The sequence below is a fragment of the Eublepharis macularius genome, chromosome 15, assembly GCF_028583425.1.
Source record: "Eublepharis macularius isolate TG4126 chromosome 15, MPM_Emac_v1.0, whole genome shotgun sequence".
Classification (NCBI taxonomy): domain Eukaryota; kingdom Metazoa; phylum Chordata; class Lepidosauria; order Squamata; family Eublepharidae; genus Eublepharis; species Eublepharis macularius.
Window position 1 is genome coordinate 31,399,147 of NC_072804.1, and position 11,588 is coordinate 31,410,734.

The 11,588-nt window shown below is 46.1% G+C and overlaps 1 protein-coding gene across 4 annotated transcripts in view; it reads right to left on the minus strand.

The window, feature by feature from the left end:
* CAP1 (cyclase associated actin cytoskeleton regulatory protein 1) overlaps positions 1-7,303 on the minus strand; it is a 29,701-nt gene extending 22,398 nt beyond the window's left edge. The window contains exon 1 of one of the 4 annotated variants that reach the window (XM_054998802.1): positions 7,226-7,303. The gene's annotated coding sequence lies outside the window, so the exon portion shown is untranslated. Of the gene's footprint in view, positions 1-6,737; positions 6,759-7,187 lie in introns of those variants that run through there. The other 3 variants (XM_054998805.1, XM_054998803.1, XM_054998801.1) reach the window with 3 other exon arrangements.
* Positions 7,304-11,588: the final 4,285 nt, after the last annotated feature.

The window sequence follows — 11,588 nt, forward strand, 5'->3', positions numbered from 1 at the left end:
GCTTGAAAAGTCCATGACATGGCAGACTGTTGGAGCTATAAAGATAAAAATCTAAGCTTTGAATTAGAGGAGGTGAAACATAGCTAACCATGGCTGTTACGGATTCTTCCTTGCACTTGCAGAATCTGGCAAGTCACTACAATTTTTACTGAAGTATTTTGAGACTGCTTCCGGTTAACGGACCACGGGCTATGGTGCCATTCCGAACCACTGACCTCGCTGCTTTCCATATGGGGCTGATCGGATTAGAGCACCATCAACCTCTGTCTGATTGCATTTCAGATACAGGGATTATTCACAGCCTGAAATCCCAGACAGAGAACAGCTTCTAGCTGTGCAGGCATTTAACAAGCTGCTGCAGGCCTGGCTCCTAGTGTAATGCAGGACTTCCTAGGAGCCGGGCCACAAAGAACATGGCTCCTGAACATTAGGAAGCTGTCTCTAGAATGTCAGATTTCCCAGTTGCCTTGTGGTCTGGCAAGGAAACCCCATCTCTCTCTGAAGTAGATCTTGCAATAACGCAGGACTTGGTTGAAACACTCCTTGAATCTCCTTGCTACAGGTGTTGACCCATGTGAAAAAAAGCTCTTGTGTGCTTACAGTCACTGGCCTTGCAAGCTCCATCTGAAGATTAAGACATTTAGAAACATACTAAGCATCCTGTGCTGCCTGAACCCAGCTTAAAATCCTATTGGTACACTGAAACCATGGTGAAACAAGTCCTCACCGTGCCAAAGGAGAAGCAGAAAAACTGCCTTATTGAAAATGGTTTACTTAGTGGCAATGCAACATCTAAGTGTGATGAATGCATATCCTGGTTTGAGACCAATCTTGAACCATGGCTTATGTATTGTTTAGTTATGGCTAAGGGGAAAAAATGTGCTAGAGGCTGCAGACACTGTTATGACACTCCCTAACACACAACATTTTATTTGTCCACAATGCGCTGCCTTCTTATAACAAACCCATAAGCCCTTTCTTCTTTGGGAATTAAGGTTCCCATCCACTCCAGCTGCTGAGTGGCTTTCAGACAAGTAGTTTCTACATCAACACACCACCTGAAGTGTTCCTTGTTCACTGTTAAGTGCCTGAAAAACAAGACTCGCTTTAGAAGAGTTTCTGCCCATGGTTCTCTTTTAATGGCAGCTATCTTAACTCAGACTAGTAAAGGGGAAGTGAAGTCAAGCCACTCAGATTCTGTTTTTTTGTCACTGCACATTTTACAAGAGACACTTAGGGGTTTCCAAACTATATTGCTAAATTTCAGGCAGACAACCACAAACGAAGTGCTCAGCAGTATTCTACACCTCAACATTAAATGAGAAGCCGAAGGCTATGAGGAATCACAGGAGAGGGTCAGCAATTTGGAAACCCACCCTCCATAAAAGCCTCCAGGGTTCTCTAAACTGTCAGAGACTTTGCTGCCTTCCCCCCCCCCGGCCCCCATTTTCCAGCTACTCTCAACATTCCATCACTTCTGGAGTACACTTAGCCCCCCCCCCAAAGTGACAGCATCCTTGTGGCAGCCACGAGGATGCCACTGCCATTTTACAGTCGTTTAAAAGTACTGCAAGGGCCTGGTGAGGCCAGCAGCAGGCTTAGGCTCTTTTGTCCCACTCCCCCCATCTGATGCCAAAACAGCCACCACTTCCCAGCTGCAGCTGTTTCGGCAATTGAAAAGGTGCAGGTGGACAAGAGCACTGTGCTGCTGGTCCAACTGGGCCCTCACAAAATGGCAGCAGCACCCTTGCAGTGGCCACGAGGTGCTGCCACATATACTTTGGCCCTCACCATTCCATTCTCTTAGATTTTCTTTGCTCCATTAGTCTACGAAGCCTATTTCCCTGCATGTCCAGGGAGCCTTCGGACAGGGAGAGATCCTTTACTTGCCTGTACATGGCTCAGTTTTGTTGCTTTTGTTATCTACCATGAAGCCAATGAATTTACTATTAGATAGAGAAACAGGGGCGGGGGGAGAAGCCCCCTCACCCATCCCTGTAACTTCCCATCTTGTTCTGCCTGTTCCTCCATTCCCCAACCCAAGAAGTGTTGATTTGTTTTGGCAAGCTCTGTACATGCACAGGTGTTGCTTTATGCTTCCTTGCGGTTTTTAACTTCCAGTGTTTTTTGAAGTTTTGTTATCCCATGTTTGCAAAAATATGCCCTAGTCCTGGGCAACCTCCCAGCTTACAGATTTTTTTGGTCTGCATGGAAGAACCATCCACTGCTATGAGATATATATTTTATTAGCATGTATGTTCCTGGTGGAATGATACAACTGCACCCCTTCACCGCCCACCAGCTCTTAATGTGGTGCTATAAAAGACTTCGCCCAGCCACACTATTTCCACTTGGCATGCAGCCTACCTTTGCTTCAGCTTTATGTCCGCTGAGCACAAAGGCTGCAGAGCCTCCCAAATGCACTTGATCCAGACAGACACCAAAGGCACATTCTGCTGCCAAAATCTGTCACGGGCAGGAAGGAGTGATGGAGGAGAAGAGAATTGTAACAAGAAGCTGCTACTCAGAGAGAGAAGGCAACCTTTCAGCTGCCTTTGAATGCCATTACTTGATCACTCTTTTGGCACCAACGTGTGGAAGCCAGATGCTCACCGGAGCCAGCAACAGGAGCCAGTGTTGAGAGCTTCGGTGAGTTACTCAGGAAGTCCTTATCTTGTTAGTCTACACCTGCAGCTTGCTTGCCAGTAGGCCGACAGTCAAGCTCTAAGGAAGGCTCCATTCTAAAAGAAATACTTTTTGTGGGGAATTCACACATTGAACAGCCAAAATGAGCACACTGTTTGATGCCAACTGAACAGAGAAAAGGAGTGTGCAAAGGTATTACTGATATATAATGGGCCACCTACTTGCGGCATATCACAATCACCCTTTTATGAGGCCAGTGTCAGCCATGTATCCCAACTGGAGTAATCATTCTGCCTACTAAGATGACTTCAGCTATATAAAAATGGCCCCAGAGGTAGCAAATGCTTTGTGACTCCGTACAAATTAAGCAAAAGCACACACATCTGTGGCACAGGGACAACCTGACACACAAAAGAGAAACTAACTCCCTTTCAGCTGACAAATTGCTTGGTTGCCCCAAGACGATTCTTGTTTGCCACAAATGATCAGGTGCATTCACAAGCTTAATTCTCAAGTCAGGAGCCTGGTGCTTAGAGGCCAGATGTGGTATACTGGCCTGGGCACAACTGGTCATGAATTTATCCTGAGCAAGCCTCACTGTCTTAAATGACACAAGAGCCTCATCTGTACAGAACTATCAGCGCACATGGTGCTTCAGAGTGACAAAAGGAATAAAACAACTGTCCCTGCTCTGAGAAGCTTACATCTAAAATTTTGCCATTTGGAGAGGAGGGGTAGATGTAACAGAGGAATTATATAAGCATGTGTGGTTTTGTTTCAGTTGAATACAAGGACCAACAGGGTTAAGCCAACAAGAAATGGTGAGTACTGATGAGGAATGTGGAGGTGAAACTACGTAGCTGTTGCGGGGCAGGGTTCCAGGCATAAGAGCAAGAAAAAATGGTTGGAAAAAAAAAGAATGAGCACAAAAGGGCCAAAAGAATCATACAAGAAAAGCTCTCCAGGAAGGAGGGGGGGACAACATTTCATCAATGATGTTTACTGTAGGGCGCATCCCACCCTTTCTCCAAAGGCCACAGCCACCTACTCAGGGCGCTCTTATTTTATTTTAACCACCATGGAAGACACATTAAGTTGAAAGGTAACAAGGAACATACTGTCACCTAACAGGTTTTGTTTTTACATAGCTTTATCACAGGCTCAGCTCACAGGCTCCCACGACGAGATGCATTTAAAACCATGTTTTTAAACATACAGATAAAAGGCAAGGCGAAGCAGTCAATGGAACTATTGACAGGCTTTTCCTTAAAAGGAAAGCATTCGCCAGCCGCCTCATGCAATTTAAGAAAGACCTGGCCAGACATGCCTCCCCAGGAAGTGAGTTTCAAGAGAGAAAATGCCACTACAGTACCTCAGCAAACAAGAGGACTCTTAAGAAAGCACCAATCTCTCAAGGCTCAGCAAGTATTCAAACTCTTATGTAAACTACCTTCGGCTCCCATCGGGCAACAGGTGGGATGTATATGGAGTAAAACAAAAATAAAATATAGCAGCGTGCATTGCCTGGTGGATGGTTATATAGAGAAGCTGCAGTGTTCTCTTGTCTGCTGCTCTCTGCAGCATTCGGATAATGAAAAGGCTTCTCTTCCAAAATGCTGTGTGTTCCAGTTTAGTTAGAAATGGCTGGATTAGCTGTGTGAGGTGCATGCTTTCTGAACTTTGCACAAACAAGGGGTGGAGGGAACAGTTTACTTCTGGCATTTATTCCACTAGACTTAGCAGAGCTGAGTGAAAGCCAGTTATTTAGCTGCATGAGAAGCCGTAACTGTTCCCAGGTGCACTTACCATGCTCGATTTAATATGGAGAGCTTTACTTACAGATGTGCTCCATTAAGGCAGGAAACAGAGGCTTGGGCCTTTCTGACAGCTTTCCTGGATTAATGGTTAGAAGCAAGTGATAACTCTGCACTCTTTAAAATGCTGAGCCAGGATGGCTCATTCTCTCCTTTATTGTGTCTTTTACAAACATTGGGGTGGGAGAACCCTTCTTCTCCTCCCTTTTATCCTTATAATAACCCTATGAGGTAGGTTGGGCTAACAGTGTGTCACTGGCCCAAGGTAACACAGTGGGCTTCAATGGCAGAAGGGGGATTCAAACCTGGTTTGCCCAGATCGTAGTCCAACATTCTTAACCCCTACACCATATTGGAGATCTGTTGAAGCAGAGATTCAGGGTTTCAAACATGGAGCTCCTGCCACGGAGGGGGCAGTTTAATAGAAACTCTTCTATGAAATACAAGCAAAACATGAAGGTGATTGTCCTCATTGGGCTGCCTCTGACATCTTGATACCTACCTGTACTGCCTCTGAACATGGAAGTTCCATTTAATGATTATGTGACATGGCTGTTGACAGACTTTACTTTATCTTCTTAAAAGGCAAAGCAAGCAGCCATCATTGCATCCTGGAGTAGCAAATCCCCTAAGTTATTTATGCTGTATGTGAAATAATACTACTTTATCTGTATGCAGAATCTACAGGCAATGCATTTCACTCAGCGATTCCCAAATTCTCAGAGGGTGAGGTGTCTCTACTGACAATTGCATGTGTGTCTTTCTCTGCTAATTATTCAGCTGCACTTGGCATGCATCAGCCATCACATCCAAAGGATTCTGCCTATGCCACCCACCAAGAGGAAATGGCAAGACCATACAGCCACTTTAGCTAGCAACTGCCATCTCACTTATGCACATGACTTCTTCCAAAGCCCTTGAAGCCCACACACAGTACACTAGAAACCGCCAACTCACACACAGCAAACAATGACAAAACTCGTGAAAAATGTTGGGAAGATCTTCCACAAGAAGCTGGCCCCAGCAGCCTGATGCACAGTCTCACGCACAGCTACTAGCTAAAAATCTGCCCACCACCATGCAGAATAACTATCTGACACCATCATGCAGTAGCACCAGGATCAGATAGTGTCTTCAGTCTCAAAAACTCTTCCTATATCAGGCTAAACTTCGTAAGTCCAACTTCATCACTGCCCTGTTCAGACTGAACATTGTTTATATTCAGAGACAAACGTTTTTTTATAAAACCAAAGAAGTATCTTTTTATTTCTATCCACTAACCAGGCACCCACCACCTCTCCACATTGCATTCCTTCTATCATCTTCACATCAAACTAGCCCTCTCTTCAATTCACAGTTTATCGAGGTATGCAGTATAACTGTGATGGCAGCCAGATCCTAAGGTAAACCTTTGTGCCCACTATTTTTTTTATGAGATGCCAGTTGGCTAAGTAGCAAGCTGCCTGCTCAAGCAATGCCTCCTCTCCTTTTTGATGGATCTTCCTCTCCCACGGTGCATTCATACACCTTTCCCTCCCATATGATACACACACTGGCTTTCCTAATGCATCATATAGTGTTATTATATTCTCCCCCACTAAAATGTTCAGCATGCAAAAACAAAGTCTTCCCTCTTCACCCACACATCTCACATTCAATCGATCAAAATCATTTTGCATCACTCGTTCTGACTCCTTTCTACTCCCCCCCCACTACAATAAATAAAATGGCTCCAAGCAAGAATTCTATAGCTGCTTAGGTTCCCAAGTTAAAGATGTACAAAAATATCTGCGGTTCCTCAAAGCTAAAACAATCTTACAGGAAGGAAAGTCCTGCCAGTAACTAAAAGCATGCGGTTATATGTGTGAAGGTTTAGTTCTGAGTGCTGCAAAACGTTCAGGTGACACTGGCCATTTTTAAACTGGACTGAGAAGCCCTGATAGGCCTGCAAACGTGGTAGACCCCAAACTCTTTATGCATATGACCTTCTGCACAAACGAAGAGCTTGCAAAGTCACCCTCGGCCCCGCCTGACGCAGCAATACTAATTTGATGATCTAACAGCCACAGAAGGCATATACCGGCAAAGGCTGCCAAGACCTGTTTCACGAATGCGCCTGTCAAGCACGTGGCAGACTGGAATCGCCCCTCTCTCCCCCCACCCCACAAGCATCGTTCCTCTGAGGCGGGAACAAACCTGAGAAAGAGGAATCTCCATGCAAACGACCCCCATCCCTTGCACCAATCAGGAAAAGGAAAACAAAATTCGACTTCTTACCCCCTCCTCCCGCAGTGACACTATCGTGCCGGTCGTTAGAGAAAGCCAGCCGTGTTAGGTCCAGTGGCACCTTCCAGACGCACACAATGCACAGAATTCCAGTAGAAACTCGGGCGTGTATGTGTGTGTGTCAGAGCTTCCTTACTCAGAGGCAAGCATGCCAATGAGTGGTCAACTTGGGCAGGGCCTTCCCTGCAAAGTGCATCCCCCCACAGCCAACGACTGCAATCATTAGGATTACTTTTAACACAACCAGGCGACCCCCCGCCACACACACACCCTTCAGAGGCGCTCCCTCTCGCCCTCAGTCTGGACATGCGTCATATGAACCCCTCAGTATTCAGGCTCCCCCCGCCAACTCTCTCCCCCGATCTAACTCGCCCGGGAGTCCAGTCACGGCCGGCTCAAGGGGAGAGAGGGGGAGGTCGGCCCCTGGCAGCCCCCCTTCACCTCAGGGCGCGGCTCCTCCACAGCCGGCGCTCGCTCACCTCAGCCCAGCTCGCCTCTTCCCGGCAGCTCCACTTCCGCCTGGAGACGCCCAGCAACCCTCGCCGCTCCACTTCCGGCCTGGCCGGAAATACGAGCGAGCGCGAGGGCTTCGGAAGAGGGGGGAGGAGGTGCGCGAGGAGGTCGATTAGCCACGCCCCTCTTGCTTGGGGACGCGGGACGGGGGTAGGGGGCGTGGTTTGGCAGGTGGAGGACCCCCGAAGGGGCGTTGCTTGGAGTGGTGATGGACAGCCGCCGATAGAACTGTGGGCGCAAAGGGTAAGGAGAGGGCGCTTCTCTAGACTGCCTGAAATGTAGTACAAGTTTTCTGCCCGGCACGGATAGGCTGCACCTGCTGAACTTCTGCCTAGCATGGAGAGACAGTGACAGTGTGGAAAGGGCAGCACGTACTGAACTTAGCATGGAGAGATAGGGTGGGAAGGGGCTGCACCCGCTGAATGTCTGCCTGGTATGGAGAGACAGGCATGGAAAGGGTTGCACCCGCAGAATTTCTGTCTGTCGTGCAAGGTGTGCAGGACAAAGAAGTCTAGTTTTGAGGAGGGCGAAATAAAAGATTGGCTGTTTCAGGCAGTTCGATCTGAGTTTCCTGAGATTTGTGCCTCCATTGTGAAATTGCACTTTTTGAATGCTCAGACTGCTGGATCAAGAGTCAACAATAATGGAATAGTTAATTCGGTCAGGCGCTGGTGCAAGTCAGTATCTGTGTCCACGTCTTTAAACGGAAAGGATGAGATCTTTGCCATGTTTGTCTTTGCAGTAATCCTGATTATTGCAAGGATAAACATTAGGAGAAAGCTGTGCATTTCCAGAAGAGATTCAGAGGGAGAGCGACTTGGGGTGTTATGAAGATAAACCTTGTAATGTACTTTGTTTCAATGCTAAGTAAGGTAAATTCTTCTGACATCAACAGGACTACATCTGATTAAGATCAGGCTGCAAAACCCAGATGGATCTTTCCAGAGAAACTTTGCTAATTGGTCCAATCCTAGGCATCTATGCCTGTGAGCAAGCATTGATCAACAGAGTGGGACTGACTTCTGAGAAAAGTATGCATAAGACTGTCTGTGCAGGAATTCCTTTCACAAGAAAAGACTACCTGAGGTCAATACCCCTGAGGAATATTCATTCATTCTTCATGTATGTACACCCTGCTTTCTACCCTAATCACCTCCCAAAGCAGCTCATATATTCAATGCAAGTATGCTTGGCTAGGAGAGTATATTTCCTACGCAATGAAATATGCCAATATGGGAGCATTGGTTGGGCCTGGTAGGCCACTAAGAAACTGGGACTGACTATCAATTGCTGGAGAGGATCCAAGCGCAAGCAATCCCCTATGTTTCTGCTCCATTCGCATGCATATGACTGCTTTGGCTTCTAATTGCTGGGCTTTTACTGTCTCTGCCCCGTGATAAGGACTTTCCTTCTGCAAGTGCGACCAAGCAAAATTAACTTTACAGCACAAATGACCTTCCTCACAAAACATTTCATGTTGCCAACTCCAGCTTAGAAAATTCCTGGAGATCCTGGGAAGGTGACATGGGTGGGTGGAGTTTGGGAAGGGGGCACAGCACAGATGTGGTGGCATAAAGTCCACCATCTTCCAGGGGAGCTGATTAGGAGATCAGTAGTAATTCTAACAGAACTCCAGATCCCACTGGAAAGTTGGTAACTCTATATCCACTAGCTGAAAAGGTCTGAATGTACATGCAGTGGCCCTAACTACATTTTACCAGTCTGCTCCTGTCAAGCAGACATGTGCTGGGAGTTCCCAGTCTTCAAATGTGCAGGGCCCTGATTCAGATCACGACTGTAGTGCACAGGGCTTTTTTTCAGCGGGAACGCAGTGGAACAGAGTTCCGGCACCTCTTGAAAATGGTCCCATGGCCGGTGGCCCCACCCCCTAATCTCCAGACAGGGGAGTTTAGATTGCCCTCCGCGCCGCTGGAGTGGCATGGAGGGCAATCTAACCCCCCCTCTGTCTGGAGATCAGGGGGTGGGGCCACCGGCCATGGGACCATTTTCGCCGAGGGCAGTTTAAACTTTAAAAAACTTCCCCCTTGTTCCAGCTGATCCAAAGTGACATCATCGTGCGGTCCTGAGTTCCACCACTGAGTTCCACCACCTCTTTTCCCAGAAAAAAAGCCCTGGAAAGGAGGCTTCAGTCTTCCCCTGTTATGCCATTTTCCTGGCCCGAAATGGCCCCAGGGAGCCACTGTTCCCCTTTTAGGGAAACAAATATCCATAAACATGTAGCAGCAACTGTTTATAATTAAGAGCCAAACTATGTCAAATTCAAGCTAAGAGGTCAACCAAGAGCCAGTCTAAGAAAGTCCATCTGCAAAGCTGACAATATACAACTTATTGTTACTTGCAATTGACATGTGCATTAATAACCCATAAAGTTTACAGATCCCAAACGCTGGTTGTTGCATGTCTTTTATCCGGTAGTGGCACACACGACGAGGAGATCTCACAATAAGTAATAGGTAGACACAGGAGCGACTAGCACAATGATTTTAATGCACTGGTATAAATCTCCGCGTGGTTTCTGTGTGGATTCCTGGCAACTCTTCAGCTCCATCATTTCTCTTTTCAATAAGCTCTTTAATCTCATTTGGCTCTGGAATCATAGGTCACAGACTCCTGGCGTAGCTTATCTGGGGTTACCAGCCTCCAGACAGAACTAAAGTTCTCCTGCAATTACATCTCATTTCCAGACTACAGCTATCAGTTTCTCTGGAGGGAGTGGCAGTTTCAGAGGTCAGTTTCTGTAGCATACCATCGAATCTACCCTCCGTGGATAACACAGTCTAGGAGAAATGGAAGACCCAGAGCAGGGGTTTTCAAGACAGTGCTTGGCAACACCTTTTCAGGCAGCTGTACAGCTTAAGTGGGTGGGGCCAGGTGGGGATTTTGCCCAGCAAAGTCAGAGATTGGCCATTGGAGATTTGATAGGCTTTGCAGATTTTTAAAAACATTACTTCGGCAGCAGTTGTCACCATAGCACAAGGATCTTCATTGTGTGACTGGAGATAAGCTGGGCCACCCAATATGTGGCTGGTACCACCTTCTGAGGCAACAATTTTGTGATTCTGCCCACCATCCTATTACAGACTTCCAAAGGTGCCTGTGTAACTTCTTTTTGTATGGTTTCTATGGGGCTTAGGAAGCAAACTTTCACACAACTGTAAGTTAAGGAAAAAAATTAAACCTTTTAACAATAAATAAAATACAACTATTTTTTCTTTAACTAAACTCATAAGTGCAACCATACAGAAACTTTCAGCCAACACTGTCTTTGAAAAGGTAAACAGTTCAACTTGTCAGATCCCACCGAGTGATAAGAGTCCTTTTTCACAATCTTTCCAGTTCAAAGCAACTGAAACTCAGGCTTCTGTCCTCTTCTTGGAGAATTACAAATACTACAATCCCAGTAACACCAACCAAACACAATACACAAACACCAATTTTAGTCATACTGTTCACGTACAACATTTCTGATTACCTTATTCAAGGAGATAAGCACATATTAATTATTATTCAGCTCCCCAGCAACCAGCTTCTTCCTCATCCGCCTGGCTCTACCTACAGACTCCACCCTACTGGGCTAAACCAATTACCTCATTAGCGGTTACACCTGCAGACTGAAAGGATGGGAACTCCAGTCCCCTAGAGAAATATCCCCACTGACTGAGCTCCCTCCCTCCACAAACTCCGTCCTTCCCAGGCACCAACCCCAAATCTCCAGTTTTCCAAGATGAAGTTGACAATCCTAAACCCATCAGCACATACCAGTGGTGAGAGAATACACTTATATACAAAGTAGTCACCTCCAGCAAGAATAGGGTTTGCCAGTTGGGAGCTGGCTGACTGTTTGAAGAAACGTTCAGCTCTGTTCTTCTCAACATGATTGATATTCGCTTCTATGAAAATAACTTTTGAAGGAATATTTACTGATATATGTACTCTTCACCAGTTGGACTTTTATACTACGGCTTATTGATTGTATTTATTGACTGTGTTGTATTTATTGACTATGATGGCTTATTGATAGATTGGTATTGAAATTTACTTACAACGATTTTTGTAAATACTCAAGATTGCACACTGGCTGTTTCCAAACGGCTTACCTTGTTCTGGAAAACAGCGAAATCTTGCACGAAATCGCATGAGAAGATGCTGTTAGCGCACGAGAAGACGCAATAACGGCATTTCCTCATGAGATTTCACTGTTTTCCAGCACAAGGTAAGCCGTGTGGAAACGGCCACTGTCAGCTCTTTGCACCTTGCACTTTAAAATTCATAAAAATTTCTTTAAATTTTTTAATTAGAATTGTCGTA